Source organism: Crocodylus siamensis, chromosome 1 (assembly GCF_052110815.1).
Source record: "Crocodylus siamensis isolate JL-2025a chromosome 1, ASM5211081v1, whole genome shotgun sequence".
In the NCBI taxonomy this organism is placed as follows: Eukaryota; Metazoa; Chordata; order Crocodylia; family Crocodylidae; genus Crocodylus; species Crocodylus siamensis.
Genome location: NC_143395.1, coordinates 341390057 through 341410655, shown reverse-complemented (window position 1 = coordinate 341410655; position 20599 = coordinate 341390057).

The window sequence follows — 20599 nt, the reverse complement described above, 5'->3', positions numbered from 1 at the left end:
AAAAAAAAGCAGAGTTTATGATGCGAATACAGTATCCATGAGTAATCCTGATGCCTGAGGTTGCATTGGTAAGGGACAGATGATGAACCTCCCTGTTGTGTCAAAGTTGTCTCTGAGTGCTATAATGTATCATTCTACCGGGAGGACGAAAGTCAGTCATCTTCCGTTATTCCCTTGAAAAAAAAGTACAGTGGAAAAGGCCTCTGGATTTACCTCCAGAAGAATTTGCCATTCCTTTTGATAGCCCACAGAAAATACAGTTCAGCCACGCCAGTATAATGAAGGATCTCCAGGATTAGTTGCTGACAGTGTAGGTCACTGTCTACCTAATCAGGTAAACTTTCTGCCTCACCCCTCCAAAAAGATATTAGTGTCTTTATTACATTTAAAGGTAAGAGATGTTTAGGATTATGTTGTATTTTACTGCCAACTTTTATATTGATACTGGAAATTGATTTGTGGATACAGCAAGCAAGAAGGAGGTGGTGTAGAACCTGGAAAAGGAACATGTTAAATGTAGGGTTTGCCTAGGAGTTCATCAAAATAGATTCAGGCTGAAAACAGATGTCGCCTTTCTCCCAGGGAAACAGAGGCATCATCTCACTTGGAGTGAAATATGCCAGATAAGATGTGTTAATGCTTTTTCCTGGGACAATCACTGCTCATTCAAGTTAATTGCTGTTCAGTCCAGGGATAAGCTGCATATGTAAAGGGATGTAAAGCTTTTATCCCAGGTTGTGGCTCAGATCAATCAAAACCACCTTAAATGGGAAGTCTGTTCTTAGCCTCAGAGCAAAATTCAACCCAGGTCAGCAGACTAGCAAAACACCTTCACACCCTTGCATCCCACTTGAATCCTTAGGCCTTATATAATGCAATAAACATTACTGGTGTTTGTCCACACACAGGGAACACTGCCCTTCAATAGCAACACCTTGGCTTGGATGCACACAGCAATTACAGTTCCCTCCAAAAGGATCCTGTGCAATGTCAAGATGCCCTAACATTTGACACCCACACAAGTTGCATCTAGTACCAGAACCCTGAAGGTCTCTAGCAAACCAATTTTTTTCTACAAGGGGGAATGGCCATTATCAGCTAACAGAGCATGAGCGTTAAGGGGATATCTTTCTGTACTAGAAATCCAGTCACAAGACTGTTCCACTTCCTTGTTATTTGCAATTTGCATTCCAGTAGTGCCCACAAATACAGGAAAACCCAGGGATTAATTCGTCCCCAAAACTAATCTCTGCTTCATACAGGTTGTAATTCTATACACGTAGGGACCTACTCAACTTACAGTTTTGTGAAATCTGCAAAATTGGGCATTGTCTACAAAATCCACGAAATTAAAAAAAAAAGCCTCACAAAAAATAAAATGCTGTCTCCTTAGTGGGAGCCAGCGGTCCTCATGGCCACTGTGGCCCGGCCCTGCAGCCTACCAGGAATAAGAGGGGAGCCCCAAGGGTAGTGACCAAGATGGCAGCTGCCCCCACCCCTCACCACTTATTGGCCGAGAGGGCTGCTCATTATTAGGCAAGAGGCAGGGCTGCACAACACACAGTCCTCTCAGCCAATCACTGGTGAGGGGCAGGGCCACTGGGCCCCCTTGGCCAATCAGAAGCATGGGGAGAGAGGGCACTGTACTAAGTCTGTGTAAATAATAGCCAATCCCACAATCAGATCACAAAATCAGCCTCTTGCCTCCTCAATTTTGGTAGGTCCCTATAAGTTTGGCTCCAGTGTGGGTTTGAAAAGCTACTTTTGCTTCTCCAACGCACAGTACTTGCGTAAAGTCTATAAAGGGAGAACTGCACCATGCTCCTGCCCCACTTTGCTCTCCCATGATTTGACATTGCTGTACACAGCCAAACAATTCTGTGACTCAAGTCATTGGAGGCCACTCCTGTCTCCATGGCCTTCATCTCACTATCCCACATAGAGCTGGGTTAAGAAAACATAATACTTTAAAATCAGGACATAGTTACCTGCCTCTCACGAGTAATCCCTTGACACTAAATAAAGGAGTGCCTGACTCAGGATCTGGCTCCTAGGTGCCCAAATGACTTATGATGATATTTCAGAAAGTATAAGAATGATATTCTGTAAGCTTTAATATTACCTGACCCTCAAACCTCAGCCTATTTGCAGCCTCACCTACTCTATGGTGGTCAAGTTCCTTGACTGCCTAGAGAAGATTTTTAAGGTGTTAATGATATAAGGAAGACCAGTTTCAATAACTGTCAGGTTTGTTTAAATCTGACAACCTAAAAAAAAATAACCCTAGACATTTTGGAGGGTAAACACAAAAGTTGCCAATTTACCTAAAATTAGAAATAGAAGCATCAAGTTACCACAGGAGAGCTTACTTCCTATCTAACCAAAACTTCACTCTCTCCTTTGCTTACTCGATTCCAAGCAGCTTCAGGCAGACTTGTCAGTCTGTGTATAAAGCACCATGCACACCTATGGTGCTGTATAAATAATAGAATACTAATAGCAATAACAACAGCGATGGATATTTTGTGCAAAACCCAGTTCTTGGGCGATTGAGAGCAAAAAGTGTCCTAATGCACCTGGGTAAGCTTCAGCCAAACATCAAGAAAGTTTTCCAACATAAGGGATATTCTAGCATCCTCAGAAGGATTTGCACACTGGGCAAAGATAATAAAAAAAATTATACAACCAACATGACTTAATCAATAATTGTTTGTATTTTCTCCTACTGTTTTTGAAGACAATGTTTTGTTGGGGGGAAAAAGAGCTTTCCCTACCCCCCTTCTGCTTGTTCCTGTGTGAAGTCATCATAATCCTGGTTATATGATACCACAGTCTGTTGCTGTAAAAATAATTGCAATGCCATAATTCAGCATTATAAGTTTACTGCAGGATGGAGAAAGGCAAAATGGGCTGTCAAAGCAAAAGTACTTGGTGAAGCAAATAAATACCTTTGATAATTAGCCAGAGAAGCATGAAAAATAATGATAAAACATATGAAAGGTAAATGGATGTGTGCAGTGACACAAGTCAAATTGTCCCCAGTATGAAAGTCCTCCTTTATGAAACAACTCAGAGCATTTAAGTCACAAAACAGTCACATCTGCATGAAGAGTGTAACATATGGAAATTTTTGCTATTAATTAGGGTGTGCCTATGGCAAGGCCACTGCAGTTGGATTTACTTCAATTCAGAAATGTTCAGTTCAGCATAATTGTCTGTGGTTTTGAATTCAGAAAATAAAACCAAGAGCAGATCTACACTGGCAGAGCTGTCAGGATCATATATAGCATGTGTATTACACTCAGGAGGAAACAAAAGTGAGACAGGGAATTTACTTCTATATTAAAAAACATTAAGCTGCTAAGGGGAAGGAGTACCATTCTCTGCACAAAACCCAGGCATGGGAGAGAATAGATCCAACTTCCCACCACTTACTCTTACCGTGCTTCAGTTTTCCTTACCAGTAAAATGGGTATAATGTATTTTTTGAAAGTTAATAATTATCACAGACCTGCAGCTGAAAAATTCAAAACACTGTTAACTCTATTTATGCCAGGACTCCATTTTGATGTCTAATCTAATATTTATTTACAGTTCCAAGATACATTGGTTGGTGAAATTAAAGTGATCTAGTTCTTCCTGGACAAAATATTGCCAGCAAATATTATCCCCTTACCCACTGGCTCCTTTTCTTCTGTTTTAAGTTCAAGCTCACAGTTTTGCCTTCAGAGAGCTTTTGTCATTCTGCCCCCATCTTGTTCCTACTTGCTTGACTTTGCACCCCTAGTTGTCTGCTTTGCCAATGACTCCAGCCTCAACATGCTGTTTAGTTTAAGAACCACACCTCGCAGTACACTTGTGACTGTCAGCCTGATACATATACCAGTGGAAGCAATGGATTTTGGATTTGGTCCAATATGAGCATTTAGCTGGGGAGCATTTCTGTATGATTCTTGCCATTGTCACAACTACTCCTTGTGGATCTTCTGGATCTCATGGAGTAAAACTGTTTTCTGGAGGGTGTTCAGCCTCCTCAGAAGGTTATTTAGACCTTCCATAGGCCTGCAGACTTGGGAGCAGGGAGGAAAGTCTACAATATCACATTCAAAGCAAATAGCCATTTTAATTGTACTCCCTCACCTGAGCTTGAATGGGTCCACATTAACATTTTAAATGAGATCATTTAAAGCAGATTCAAGTAGGCGATCAATCACACTTTATCTGGGGCTTTCCAGAAAAAGGGGTGTATGAACCTGAGGCAATTAAAAGAAAGAACAAAGAGACAGACAGACATGCCAGTTGTGCTGCCTGTCAGCTCCTGAATAAAGACAGGGGGACTTTGGAGAGTCTCTATTACAAGGAGATATCCCTTTTGAGAATAACCTTTATTAACTAGAGTTCACAGCTTTCATATTTGTGGTAATATGCAAGTAAGGCTAGGTAGTTATATGGGATGTATACATTTCTGCTCAGTGTTCTCTTATCTAGTTACCTTATGCATGGCTTTCATGCCCTGGTTTATGAGTTATTTGAGAGTCTATGACATATAAATAGTCTTATTGCGCTGGCAATAAGGAGAATATTTAACAAAACCCTAATGCAAATGAAATCCTCCTCCAATTCCAAGAGGAGCTGCAAAGACTACACTCATGTATACAAACCTAGCATCTCCCAGACAGTCAAAATAAGCTATGCTGACTAGATAACAAAATCATGGTTTGCCCAAAGTGTTGCGATGTTTTGGGTGTAAATATTTAATGCCAACCCTATGGTCAATTATATAAGATCTCACAAGTCTCAACATTCTCTGGTGTAAACAGAGATACTTCTCCACACTTGTGTCTAGCAGTCACATATGCAAAAAATAGAAGTTACAAAAAGGGTCGTATCTAACTTGAAATATTCTACTATAATGCATCCAAGTCAGGGGTGGATCCAGAGGGGTGCTGTGGCATGGCTGTCCCCACTTTTGGACTGGATCACACTCCGGGAATTTCAGGGTTTTTTTCAAAGTCCTGAAAGCACATAAGAATCCTCCTCCCCACTGTGCTCAGAGGCAGGTCCCCTACTCTGCTACTCTTTCATTTCCTAGTGTCACAGGGACCAGGGAAGCTGCAAGGTTGCTCCTGCCCACTCCAGCCAGGCTGAGTAGGGGTGGGCACAGCTGGGAACAATTACAGTAGCAGAGGTGATGGGCAGGAGAGCTCCCCCTCCTAGTGCCTGCTCCTGGGCAGATCCAGTAGCATGGGGGCCTCCCATCTCCACTGCTACTGCTGTCCCTGTCCCAACTGAGCCCAGCCCCCTCAGCTTGGCCAGAGCAGGCAGGAGGGGCTTTGAAGTTTCCCTGGCCAAGAACAGCGAGAAAGGCAGTAACACTTGTTGGGGAATTGGGGGGCAATGGGGAAGGCAAGGAAAGGGACATGCCTCTTAGCATGAGAGAGAAGTGAAGGATTTGTATCTGCTTTGGGGACTTTAAAAAGAGCTGCAAGAGGCTCCAGTGTCATGGTTTGCCCAAACCAGTGGGTGGGGGTAAGAGGAGGAGGCTGGGAGTGGCATGCAGTGGGGCTGTGCAAAACAACACCATTCAGCTTTGACTTCTGTTTCGATGGGACAGTGTTTCATGTCGAGTTTCATTTCATTTCGAAATCACAGTTCCCTTTTGTTTCATTGAAACTGCTTTGTTTTTTCAACACCGTTTTCAAGTTTTGCCCATAGGCTATAATGGGGAAGCACAAAACTGTCTATAACTTTTGTCATTTCTTGCATGATTCAGACAAAACTTTCCGGGATGGTAGCCCCTTCTGAGGCCATGAAGCCTGCCACATTTTAAGGAGATACGTGCAGGGGTTTCTGGGAAACTGCACCTGAAATTCTTGAAAGCAAAACTTGTGTCACATGTGTGTATTACAGCACAGCATGGTGAAAACTGCAGAGCCAGTAGCTGAGGCTGCATAGCTTGCCAAGTTTCAAGAAGATAGCTACAGGAGGCTCTGAGAAACTGCACCTCAAGCTGCTGACAAGCAAAACTTGTGTCGTGTGTGTGTTAAGGCCCTGCACAGTGAAAGCAGCAGGCATGCTAGTCCCTGCTGAGGCCCTAAAGCCTGCTACCTTCAAGGAGATAGGTTCGAGTGTTTCTGGGAGACTGCACCTCACGCTGCGGACAAGCAAAACTTGTGACATAGGTGACACTGTGTGCATTAAGGTGTGCTCTCACTGGTGCTGTGGTCTCTACACAACATGGTAGTGTGCCCTAATGAGGCTTCCTCCTCCCCTACAGCCTTATTCCAGTCCACCACTTTATATGACAACAGGTAAAAAAATTTAGTGAGCAGCTGTGCAGTAACACCAGCAGCATCTCAGGCAGCCAAACTGTGACAGAGCCTTTCTTTCCTCTCCTGCAGGAGTTTCTTCTCCAGCAGCTGCCAGAGAACTCTCCCTGCCAGCCCCAGCCCCAGCCCCAGCCCCAGCCCTGGGGCTTAGATGTGCCCAGGGCCCTGTGTCCTTCCAGTCAGGTGCTAGGGGTGTTGGTCTAAGGACATGGCACTGGCAGACAAGGTCCTTTCCTGGTATGTTTTCGCAGACAAATTGAATAGTTAGAGAAATATATCTTAGCAAGCTTTCGGGTTGGGAAACCCTTTGTCAGGCTGAGGAAGCACCTGCAGTTGGTGTGTGTGTGCGCTGTTCCTGAATAGAAGGAATAGTAAGGAAGCCAGAGGCTGGCACGCAATGCAGGCAAGAAAGCCAGTCAGTGAAAATGGAAATGGAGGCGTCGGGGGTGAGGGACAGGCTGGGGTGGGGGAGGGGGATGCAGCAGCGCAGGTAAAAGTGGAGAGGTACCTGGAGAGTTGCATGTCCGGCAGGTTGTAGCGTGTCAGGATTCTGCTGTCTATGCTAAGTCCATGACTTCTGACTCTACACTTTTACCTGAGCAGCTACATCCCCCTTTCCCCTCCCCACCCCCCTCAGCCTGTCTCTCACACCCCTGACACCTCCATTTCCACTTTCACCAACTGGCTTTCTTGCTTGCATTGCATACCAGCCTCTGGCTTGTTTACTATTCCTTTCATCCAAAAACAGCACACACACACTAACTGCAGGTGCTTCCTCAGCCTGACAAAGGGGTTTTCAACCCAAAAGCTGGCATTCCAGGCAGCTAAATTTAACTTACCTGGAGCCTCACAATTCCACTGCAACCAGCAAGCCTCAGGCCTATCAAAGATGTGATAGGTCTGGCCTTTCCCCAGCCAGGACTGTGTGCACACGTGTGATGACTAGAGGTTATGGCACCTACTACCCACTTTTCACCAGGAGGATCCTCTGTCCTGGCATTTCCTGGGGCTGCTGCACAGCCAGCAGTCCCACCAGGCCTCCCCAACCCTGGCAGAGTACAGTTTTAGTAGTCATGCCCAGGACCCTGGGTCTCCTCCTTGCCCATAGCCCCAGCCCATACCTCCAAGTTCATCCTGGCATGGAAGCTCAGCAGAGATATGTTCTGCTGGCTGGTGATGCAGTGAGTGCCCCCTCCAGTTCTGAGAGTGGGGCATTAAATGGCTTTTAAAAATGAAAAGAGGAAATAGATGCAGACAGAGTGAGGAGGCTGATATTCACTCTGTCTGCACCTGGAGCTTGGGAAACCCCAGCAGCAGGAGGTTCACCTTGAGGAACACCAGCTGCTCTACCAAACCAAGATCCAAAGAGGTGCGGTGGAATATCACTACATCCCCAGCAATGCTGAACACCCTCTCGCTCAGAATAGTGGTTGGTGGACAGGACAGGTGTTCCAAGGTGACTGTGTCCAGATCCTGTCACATCTGGCTGTGGCATGCCCAGTACACCAAGGGGTTGCACAGCAAGATAGGCAGCCACCAAGGCCTGAGTGCTACCTGCTTGATGATGGGATCTGGTGCCTCTGGATGCCACCATGGAAGTCATGCCCTTGGCCCATATTGGCAGTGCCTGCTGTAGAGGAGGAGACTGGCTGCTGGATGGTATGCCATCATGAGACACTGGAACCTCTTTCATGTCCCCCCACCTCCGCCGTTCTGTCTCCCTGATTCTCTTCACCAGTACCTCTGTCCACCGATTCAGGCTTTGGCCACTGCATACACTGCCCTTCACCCTTGGGTCACACATGGCAGCCAACATGTGGACTGTACTGGAGCACAAGAGATCAAGCCATTTCCTGATGCCCTCCTTTAGCCACCTCACCAGTGCCAGCACATCTGGTGACAGCTGTCCCAGCTGCCTGCAGAGGATTTAGATTGAGAGTGTGGTAGAGGATAGAAAGGTAAGAAAGATTTATTAACTTAAGAAAAAAAACACAGCTACGCATAGTAACAAGACAAACGATGACAGACAAAAGCAATTTGCGTCGGCAACTTATTGGCAGTCCCTCTGATGCCTGATACACAGCAAGCTTCTCTTTCCAGTAAGTTCAGCGAGGTCAGGCGTCCCTGGACAACGCTGTCTGAGGGGTGCTGGGAAGGACTCTGGAATGCAGTTCTTGGGCTCCTCGCGGTCCAGAGGTCCACTGATCCAGGCAACAGGTAACTAATCTGTTTCACAGAGCTGCATCTTCCTTCTGAATGGTTTCCAAATATTTCAGCTAATTTATATCTTCTGAAGGACACTGATAACGTACAACCACTTAGATTCCTTTTTCTTCAACTGTCCATAGACTGACCAATAGCAATACAAGCCTTGCATTCCTTTGATAAGGTAATTTTAACTGCGCCACAGGGTCTCACTACTTCTAGGCTTTGCTAAATTTACTAGGCCTTACTTTATACAAGGCCTCACATCTTAAACTATAATTAGGCTTTTAGCAACAACTTATAGCTTAATATTTAAACAAATACAGAAAAACACTTGGTCTAATCTTCATAGAGTCTTCAGCAAGCACTTTTATCACAGACATACTTTTCAGCTGCCACAACAGCGGCCTGCCCCAGCCAGGAACATTGATCCCCTGGAAGCTCTCCATTTAACTCTGAAGTTCCCTCACTACAGGGATCATCTGGCTAAGGAGGGCATTGACAGCGCTGAGGGTCTCAGGGGCCTCAAGGAAGGGCTTGAGGACCACCAGATCTGGGAGATGGTATCCCACTCAGCTCTGTTCAGGGGGATGCCAATTCCAATCTCCTTGAGCAAGGCCATCTCACGGATGGCCTTCTGTTGCTCCACCCGCCTCTCAAGCATGAGGTATGTAGAGTTCCATCGAGTCTCCACATCCTGTATGATTTTATGTTGTGGGATATTTAGCTCTGCCTGTTTGTCCCACAGCATCTTGACCCCCTTGATGCTCCAGTGAAGGTAGCCTGCCACCTTCCTGCATTTGAAAATGAGCTTGCTGGAGGTGCTGGCACCATCACTGGCAGCCTTGACTACAAGGTGGAACTTGTTGGCATCACGGACCACCTTGACCATATTGGCCCCATCATCAGTGAACATGAGCCCACAGGTGAGCTCGCCCTGCTCAACAAGCCACCCCTGCACCAAGCGGTTCATGGCCCCCATGAGCTCCATTGCTGTATGGGACTCATCCATTACCTTGGCTTGAAGGAGAGCCCACTGATGGCCTGACTGGTTGCACCAGTGCCCTGTGAGGGAGAGGTAGGCGTGATCCCCACCCCAGCTGCTCCAGATGTTAAGGTGAAGTGTAAAGCCACCTGTGGACCTGCTTTGAGCAGCTCCTCCCTCAAGTACTCCCTGAATGCCTCATACAGGGAGGGCACCACCATCCTGCTGAAGGTAGTGCCTGCAGGCACTTGGTAGGATGAAGCCATGAGCACGATATGCCTCCTTAACCCTAGCTTCTCAACTAAGGAGAAGGGCTGGCCGTCCACAGCAAGCATCTCCCCAAAGCTCTGGGTGATCTCGCTCACCCTTGCAATGCACCCCACTTTGTCTGCCTTTCCCCCACTGTTCCAGGGTGGCCTGCCTCTGCTTTGGGGGGATGGGGGCTTTAGAACAAGAGTGGGGCTTCCCTTTGAGAATACGCCTGCTGGTGCCAGGCTGAGGAAGAGCAAGGGCAATGAGGTGGTGCTTGTGGACATGTATCAGCATCCCCATGGTTCTCATGCACTTTGTTTCCTTGCCCAGGCTGGTTTTGGCTTGGCAGTGCAGGCAGATAACATACCTGGGATCATCTGCCAACTCAAAGTGATCCCAGACCACACTACCTGCTTACTTCTGGGGTGCAGATGCATGTGTGGATGCTTCACTTTCTCCCTCCTCAGCAGGCAGAGGCACAGCAACAGGAGAAGTGGACTCAGCTGAGCTGCTTGCCTCCACAACCTCTACCTCAGCCTCCTATGAAGTGCCTTCTGGGAAAGGAGACCTGGCTCTAGGGGAAACTTAAGGGATGTGGAGCACAAACTCAGATGATTTCCCCTCCATCCCCAGAATTTCCCTTGGTAGGGGACTCAGATTCAGCTCCAGCTCTTCCTCTGGCACTGGAAGGCTCAGTATGATAAGTAAAATGGGGGTAGAGGCGACTGCCATGCTGGTTCTGGTGCTGCTGCTTGTTGTCATGGCGGGGGGGGTGAGGGGTTATGGCAGGGGAGGGGACACAGTCTCCGGCACAGGCAGTGGCACTGCTCCCCTCTCCTTGTTACATCTGGAAGCCTCATCCCTGCTAGTTGTAGGAAAGAGGCTGCATCTCAGTTTTGGGGTGGGGGGACTTACACCTCTCCCTCTACCCCATCTTCCACCCCTCCCTGAAGGCTTTCCAGCTACCTTGCCACCACGCTTCATGGTGTGTTTCATAGTGTCTTATTTTTATACAAGTATATAAATGTATCTGCATTCCTATAAAATTCTATAATGTATGTAATATGCCGCAATGTATAAATGTATAGAAATAAAATAAAAATGCATCTCCCTTCTTATATAAATTCTATAAGGTATGCATGTATATGCTACAAGGTATAAATGTGTCTGCATTTGTGGCAGGGCGCTGGTAGCGCCTGCCACTTCAAAGGTTGAGTCAAGCAGCCAGCAGGTGCTTGATTTTGGCAGCCATTTTAAAACACTGGCTGCCTATATAAACAGAGCAATTCAGTGCTGGCAACGCAGGCAGGAATGTTGCCTGGTTGAACTGCTGCATGGAACATCTTGCAGGTAGGAGCTGGAGGCTCTTGGTCCTGGGCATGACCTAAAACTGCACCCTGCCAGGGAAAGGTGGCCTGGTGAGGGGTTCCTGGTAGTGTGAGAGTCCCCAGGAAATTCCAGGCAGTTCACCTCCCCAGTGAAAGGTGAGAAAGGGTACCTTAACCCCAGCTCCCATCTTTGGGTGGGCCTTGGAGGCAGCAGTGGGGCCAGGTAAGACTGCAGCCTGCTAAGCCCATGAGCGGGGTGTAAGACCCCAGGGAGTGGAAGCAGTGGGGCCAAGTATGGCAAGAAGAGTACCACCTGAGCCCAGCAGGGATTGGAGACCCCAGAGCGGGTAGTATGGAGAGCATTGGGAGGCTCCACACAGAGTAGGGCTGAAGTGCAAGTAGGCCTGAAGGGCTGTGCATGCAAGGGGCCTGAGTAGGCCTGAAGGACAAGCCCAAGTGGCATGCTGAGTAGGGCCAAATGGGTGTAAGCTTAAAGGACAGCACAAGGGCCAGCCCTGTGAGAAGTTGTGCCAGATGAGAGGCTTGGGGCACAATTAGCCCAGGGTTTGGCATAAGGCCAGACCACATAGCATAAGGGAACTCACAGGAACCAAAGGTCCTGCATGGTGAGACCAGTATGGGAGTAGCAAAGCCTGATGGCTCAAGAAGGGCTGCTTAAGGAGAAGCAGGGCAGTGGAACATGGCCTGGTAATGGGCAATATGCCAGAGGCCCTGGTGAGAGAAGAGTAGAGTGGAAGAGGTCTCCTGTGAGAGGGGCGGTGGGGTGAATGTTCATGTGTGTAGAGCCCAACTTTGGACTCAGTTTGCTCTGGTCTCAGACTGGGAGTAATATTAACCTGGATGCCATCCACAAGGCATGGGCTGTGGTGTAGGGAAGGTTCGGAGCTGCAGATAGAGCCCCCATGGCATTAGGGCATGTAATAGGCAGTCTCCCGTATTTACCATCTGTTTGTATGAACAGCAAATTCATAGCAGGCGAGACCAGACAGATTGCCCCGTAGCAACAGGTTGGCAGGCCAACATGAGACCTGACCTCAGGAGAGTGCCCCCTGTCACAACATTCCTATATAAATTCTACGAGGTATGTATATGCCACAAGGTATAAATGTATGGAAATTAAATATAAATGCATCTCCCTTCCTATATAAATTCTATAGTGCAAGATCCAATATAATTATTCCATAGTGTCAGATCCAATATAATTATAAAATTGAAAAGAATAAATCAATGAATATAATAATAAAATAAGTGTCTAGAAGACAGCAAAAGGTATTATGGAACCCCACTTGCTAGGCTAGCAAGTAGGAAATCATTCAAATCAATGCTAGTAGTAGCTTTTGTTGTCTAACACTCCTGAGCTGCTGGAAGATAGCTCAGTAACTGTCAGACCCCAAAGAAGAAAGCAGGCCAGTTCAAACAATGCTGCCTTTTATGCTGTTTTTCCATCCCTCCCCTAGAGCACTGGGATTGGAAGGGACCTCAGGGAAGGATCACAGTCATTGGCCAGCTACACAGTCAATATAAGAGCAGTCCTTCCCCACTCTCCCCCTGCCCTTACTTTGCTTCCCTGCAGGCAAGCCCACCTTGAGCTTCAAAACTGAAAACATTTTGAAATGTTTCAACTGTCTTCATTTCATTTCCAGGCTGTTTTGTAGCCCTTCATTTTTGTTTCAAATTCACTGTTTTGAGCTTGAAATGAGTCAAAACAGCATCAAAACAAAGCAGCCCGTAAAATTTTGCACAGCCCTAGCATGCAGCCACCCTTTCAGTGAGGTTGACTGATCTCACTCCTCCATTGCCAAATCCTGGAACTGCCCCTGAGCCAAATACATAGTAACATGTAGCCACAGAATTAATTTAACTGAACATAGGGATCCAGAGGAGGCATCTTTCAACTAGCTCAGGTAAAATATTAGATTAAGGCAGCAGAGGTTATGTAGGCAAGCAACCATGGCCTTTCACTTGATAAAGAAAAAAATTATTTGAGACTCTAGAGTAGTAACAAAACATTTGCCACTTTACATTCATTCACCATCCATCCTATTGCAGGCTTTCCCATGCACACAATTAAATTATTCACTGTCTAGTCCATAGCAATATCCAGTCAACTCAGAAAGAGAATATTCTCTCAACTACTTGCTTCAGCCCTCTTTTCTACATGGTGTCAGTCTCTGATTTCCACCAATTTATTCTGAAGTTTAGTTTCACATAAATAATCAAATAATAGTGCTGAGTGTATAACAAGGACTTATTTCACTCAATAAGTCTGGGAGGGAATGTATATTTTCTCATGTTTATCTAAACTTTTGAGCAAAGAGTAGATATTGGAAACACAGGGGGTTTTTAGCTGTACTTTCAAGTGTTGTTCTTCATCTCTACTGGCTACAGCAATTATGAAACTCAAGCCATTCTGAGCAGCCACTAGGCATCAACACCTTATTCATGTTCTTGCCACTAGCAAATGATTTTTCTTGTATGGTATGGTCTTATCTGTTAGTGATATAGTGATTTCAGGACAAGATCAAGCAAAAATTCCATTTGGTTTATGTCCTATTGAACTATTTGCATGAAGCTAGATTCAAAGAAAAAAATTCACATGCACTTGGCTGAGTATTTAGGAGGGCATATACCTTGAAGATCATACCCTACCCAATATCAATTATTGGAGGTTCAGTGCCAACAAATCCTCATATAATGTAATTTAATGAGGTAAGAAGCATAAACAAACAGTATCTGGAGTTCTTTTGGTCTGCTACTCTCACTGTCTACACTGAAGACAACTAGTGACAGATATTATAAAGTGACTCAATGCTAACCATGCAAGTACAGCTGGTTTGGAAGTTGAACTCAAAGTGTTTGTGCTAATAAGGTTGCTTTATAGCATTATATTTTTTCTGCTTGTGTTTCTGCTTAAAGATTTACCCCTCTAACTCCCAAAACACATCCTTTTATTCAGAAACCTCACAAAAGCAGGCATTCATATACCTGAGCAGACAGATTAAAGTCCTAAGCAGCAGGTGAGCTCCAGAAGCCTCACTCCCTCTGCAGTAGATCCAAGAACCAGTGTAAGCTGTGTTGGGTTCCTTTGCTGAGGCTCTTTAGCTCACTCTGCCATTTTCTCTGGGCTAAGTTCTTGTTCTTCCCCCAAGCTGCCCCAGCTTTCCCTACCCACCAATCCACTCCAGTTCTGGAGGCTCATAATACTTTTTTCTTCCTACTAAACTGTGTCTGAACAAAAGTCCATTACACTGATGGAAAATATAATAGACGCCTACACAAGTAGCAGCAAAGGGCATAATCCAGTCCATTGCACAGAAGCCTTAAAAATTTGCTTTTCCCCCTTTTTTATTTTATTAGTGCTTATGATCTCATTACAGAAGTAAAATGTCAATTGTTTATTTCTCCTAGGAGACATTGAATAACAGGGATCACAAACTCTTAATAAAGTAGATGCAATCTCTTTTTCACATCAAAGTATAAAGAACACTTTTCTATTGCAATGAAGATTGGAGAAACAAGGAAGAAATTACCACAACCATAACTAACATAACATGGTTCAGAGCTGGTAACTTCCCACTGCCAACATAAAAATAGAATGGCATTCCCACACATCTTATTTACTTGAGTAACATTAACAGAGTGATACAAGCTACTCAGTTAATTCTGAAACAAACAGCAACAACTGCAACATTCACAGCTTGCTCTTTCAGTGAGTACATCCTGGTAGCAATCCTCTATGAAAGAAAAAGGTAACTGAAGGACTGGAGAAGAAATTGCAACAGGCAGATCTTTGCAAAAATACAAGAATACTCTACTTTGAGGAAAGAATACTTTCTGGCCTCACCTCGTTGTTGTTAGAATTAAAGGTGTATAAATCACACTTTCTACTATACATCCACCCAAACACACTGAGTGCATCCAGGATCAAATACAGTATCTGACTAAAATCTGATACATTCTCTTTCAAGGGATTACATATTCTTCTCTTGCACAGATATGGTCTCAAAAGCACAAGTCTTTTCCCTCTGCAACTTCTATGATCCTATATATCCCAGGTGTACCCAGACATGTTGACTTCTCAGAAGAAGCCACAGACTGTTCAAAGCACTGCACAGCTACAAAGATTTACCAACAAGGGACTGCACGTTTGAAGAAATAGGATTCAATAAAATAAAATAAAGTACATTCCCTAGATGAGAATCAGTGGAAGAAGGGCATTTAAAGCTAGTCTGATTTCAGAATTCAACCAATAACTACTAAATCTGTGAGAAGAAACAGGTAATTTAGCTGAAATTCTCGTGCTAGATCTTTTGTAAAGTATAAAAGGTCACAATATCATTTTCCATAGAAGATATAGTTTCCTATTATTCTCTGTGATCCCAAGAATGAATTCAAAAAGAAAGCTGGCCTTGTGGAAGGCATGAAATCTTCTGTTTAATATTTACATCTTTACCCAGCTGAAATATGAAAAACAGGTTTGGGGAAGGTAAAAGCAGGAAGCTTTGGGAATACTTGCCACTGGACTGAAACTCTATATAGAGGCATGGAGCCATCTATTGGCATGAACTGGGATACAAAACAGCAGCAAGTTTTTCTGAAAGCTGCCGTACAAAAAAGCTATGCCTTAAATTAACCCCCTTTTCTTGGCATCAGACTATCCATACCAGTCAGGATCAAAATAAACAATGCCTCAATAAAGACTTTTTTTCTCCCCATGAACAGTGTTCACACTTGAGAATCAAATAAAGATGACAGAGAAGATGTACGTTGGAGGTTTTCAGCTGTAGAATCCTTTACTCCCCAGAAATATGTATAGTTGAAACCCCTGCAGGTTGAAATGCACAAAGCTCTAACAATGAAGAACAGTTAAAGGAGGCCAGTAGTGAAAGCTGGAGCAGTGTGATTAAACTGCAGGTAGCCATATATCATGTACATAGACCACAATCTAAAATAGATCCAAATGGCTCACACTCAAAAGGTGAAAAACAAAACCTTTCCTTTGTGTGTCACATGTTTTTGCAGGAATTAAACACAGCTCCCCTTTGTGGCAGACCAAGTCTTTAACCAGGAATAGGGGTAGACAGTAAGCTTCAGACTGCCCCAAGGGAATGGCCTATTTTAAGCCTGCCTGCAAACAATTCCATGTATATGCGCTGTACTTTCATGGAAGAATAATTTAATCTTCATTGCCATCATTAATTTTTGACGGAGGGCACCATACGACATCCTGTTTACAGCCCACTAAATCTCTATTATGAAGCCCGCACTTACAAAAGGAGGAACAATCTGAATAGCTGTGTTAACTTTTATGATTACATTCCAACCCTGAAATACAAAAGGATTATTAAAGTTACCAAAAAAAATAGTTTAAGAATTTTAATCTAGGGCATCCATGTCCAAAATAGGACACAGTCATCTAAATAAACAGTAGTAATATACCAAATGCCATTAGGGGAACATGTAACATACTAGCATTAATTCGTACTCAATGTTTAGAGTAAGCGCTGTACTTTTAATGGAAAATACAAGGCAAGACTAAATAACTGAGTATCTGGAAGCACCCTTTACAACAAGAATATCTTAACAACATAATTCTAATGGAAGGGGTTACGATAACATTTTCTCCTATTCTCATTCACATCAATTTGTACAGATCTGGAGTTTCACGCTGAATTTCAGCTTAAACTGCTCAAAGATCCTAAATAGATTTTGGTTGATACTGTTGGATTTCATCTAGGAGGAACCCACCCCATTCCCCCAAAGAAAACATACAAAACAATGAATTCCACCAGGGTTTGCCGCAAAAGTAACAATCATCCTAGGAAAATAAGAGAGGCATGTAAGCCTTTTGATCTTGTTTACATTAGGGACCTCAATGCCACGGTAGCTGCATCTGCTGGTTACATCACATTACAACACCTATAATGGACACGCCGCACCGACACAAAGCAGACTTAACAATGGTGTGACTAAATTTGATCATCATAGACATGGCTGCACATTGTAAGTGCGTGTTGCCAGATTAAACTGCACCACAAATGTTTTTGCTGTGACTGCGCTGAATATCTATATAAGGAGTTTGCTTTGATATAATTTGCCACAATATTACAGGGCATACTATACCTCAGACTTCACTCAATTTTTTGTGCAAATATATCCATCTTACTGACATGCTGAGAGTCTTTGCTTGGTTGAAGGGGGAGCCTGAAACTCTAAGATTGGGTTCCAAGCCTCCACAATTCTGTTTCATACTAAGGCTCCTTCAGCAGGTGCAAGCAAGTTTAGCCATGCTGAGTGCTATGCAAGATCAGTTGTTTTCAGTGATCCAGGACAACCTTTGAAAAAAACAAAACAAAACAAAAAAACCCCCACCATTATTTATTAGTGAGAAGAAAGGAACAGTGGGTTGAAATGGTAAAGAAAAAACCCTAACTGCACAACCTCCCTCAACCTGTAAGCTTCCCTTTGCTTTGTCAGGAAGGTTCCTTTTGCAATGGCCTGGAACACAGACACTTACATGCAGCCTCCTTATCCCTACCCTGGATTAATCCTTTCTGTTAAGAGAGCAAGTTTCTTATCCAAGTCTATTAAACACCTAGGTCCTTTGTCTCCAGTTGTAGTCATGCTGCTTTCATATGTAAGCCTTTCCTTTCTGGTTTAGGCAGGGGAAAGACGAGTCCATACTAAAAAATAAATCCCCTTGGCTGGCACTCATTAAAAAAGTTAAATAGTCCAGTTATTGGTCATCCTATTTAGTGCTGAAAACTCTTAACATTTCATTTATGTGAACAAGTCTATGTAAGGCACACTCAGGCTAGATACAAGAATTCAAAAATCCCAAGGCGGATTTGATCCAAGTTGCATGGTTTCCTGCAGTTGGCATAGATTAGATCAGCAGCAGTGAACAGGACACATATTCACTGCTTAGTCAAGGGGGCTGAGGGGAGGCAGGACACAGGCTGCCCATCTTAGATCAGGTTCCACCATTTTCAAACCAGCCTGTGTGCACCAGACTTCTGTTCTGTTATGGGTTCAATTTTCATAAAAACAATACAAATCTCTCCCACGTTCCCCACCCATTGTAAATTGATTTAGTCACTATGAAACACAAGGTTTGCATTTGCTCTAAAATGCAAAACTGGAGGAGTTGATTGTTCCTCACCAGTGACAAGCATGCACCGTTCCCTGTATTACAGAAATGAACGGAGAAGGAAGAGTCTTATAAGCAGCAATTATTCATGTGGTGCAAGGGCACATCTCCAACAGCCGACAGTACTTTTCATTCTGTTCCTTCCAAATGTTTATTAGTCAGAAGCCATTTATTAGGGGGCTGTTTTTTTTAGTGATTTGTTTATTTGTTGAAGGCATTAGCATCATTTCCCCAGAGTAATCCCATCTGTAGCTTTAAACTACCAGTGATTATATTTTGAACATCCATGATATACTGGTGTGCTAGTACTTTATTTTTTTCTTAAATGTTACAAGCCTTTCAGCACCCCTCCATACCATACCCCAGTTGGAGACTACACAGCTTCTACCTAGTAACCACAAGCAAGAAGCAACTGGGACCACCTGAAACCCGAGATCCTGCTCCTGGCTTTGTTTCAAGGTAATGTGCATCATCACAGATCCTCACAGGAAGTGAGAGGCTCCATACCAGCTATGAACTGACTGCCCAGAGGAGTTCTCCATCTATTGACTCCTCTGTGAAATCCTATGAAATATGAACTTTCATTTCTACCCAGGAGAACTTTTACAATCTTTTCTCCAATGCCCAATGAAGGCTGTTTGTGCCCAACAGCTTGCAATTAAAGCTTGCAAAAATCTTGTTGGTCTAATAAAAGATATCATCTCAACTATGAGTCCTGATTATCTAGTAACCACAGCATTTTGGTTTTGCCTGAATAGGGAAGGGAGTTGCAGACACCAATTCCACCATCCCTTCTCCCAGTCAACAATTTCATTTCATCCCACTCACACAATTTATTGCCATCTAATTCCTCTGGCACCATTTAACTTCTCTGGAACTTTTCTTCTCAAGTCCACTCTCCCCAAGCACCAATTCCTTCTTTTCTCTGCTATTTCTCACAACACAAAACCAACACTCTTCCCTCCAAGACCCTCCTTCCCATGGTACCAGCTCGTGTTTCCTTGGTTCTTTCACTGTTTCCTAGTCTAGTCTTTTAGATCTTGCCTGGTGGCTCAGTAGCTCCGTGCCTTCCTTGCCAGGTCCCCTTAGTACCTTGTTTCACAGGAGTCAAAGCTTGGAGTCCACCTCCATTCCTCCAGGAAATAAGAAAGAACAAAAAGGTGGTTGACATCTTCCCTCAGTTTTGGGCAATGGGTGTTGGTTGAATGGGAGTACAGGGAAACAGTTCCTTTTATAAAAACATCTTGACATTTCCTCACTCCTGGGAGAAGCTGAACCTGAACCTGAACCAAAGACGCACAGCCAGCAACTCAACTCCCTGTGGATCGCTAGGAAGAGGTGTGCAAGCCTCAGTTGAACAAAAACTTGGGTTTTTAATCTATTCTTTCAGTTTATATGTGAAGTATTTATATCCAATTGCTCTGGAAAACAAGAGAAAGTAATCTTTAAAGAAAATAACAATTAGATTTTGTAGCTGAGAACTGTCTTGATACTAAGGTGAGGGACTCTACAGGAAGCTCTATGAAAAGCTTTCATAGCCACAGCACCACGGGTAAAACTAATTTTCTACAGTTTAAGAGCTATGACTTTTACTACAACATCTCATGTGGAGGAGAAAGATTTGTGAATGTTAAAAATGCACAGAGGAAGCTCTTTATAGTGAACAGTTTTATGGATCCCCGAACTACCCTATCTATCCTGGAGCACTATCTATAGAGGACTTTTCTAACAGGAATAACTGTCAAATAAACCACAGCAATCCTGCTGTATTTCCAGCATTACAAAGCTAAACTAAAGAATATCTTATGCTTCAACTGTATGGTTTGGCATGTGTAATGGGTTATTAAACAAAGCTGTCCAGAGAATAAAAGTAGTTTGTGGCATACCTGAAACACAGGCTTTCATTATACAGAGCTTCAAGGTGACTGGCAGCAGGTAACCTGGCTGCCTCAAAATGCTCTCAGAAAAGAATGTCTAATTTTTATTCAATTATTATGGAAACCAGGACAGTAAGAGTTAAGGTATATCCCCATACAACCTTGACTCTGTGCCCCTGAAGATGACAATACTATCAATAGGAAGGAGCTATACGCACTCGCCTTGCACAGCTGCAGTGAACAGCGGAGGAAGTAACAGCAGCAGCTTGGAAGCCTGTGATTTCCTGACAAAACAAAGTTTTGTCCCAATTTCCATTCGGCTCTCCTAAAAAAGGTGAGCAAAAGAAGTCACAGATGTGGTCTATGGCCCAAATCCTGCCAGTTGTATTACATGGCAGTGCTAATAATGATTAGCATGTGAGAAGAAAGAACTAGTGTATCTTCTCCTTCTC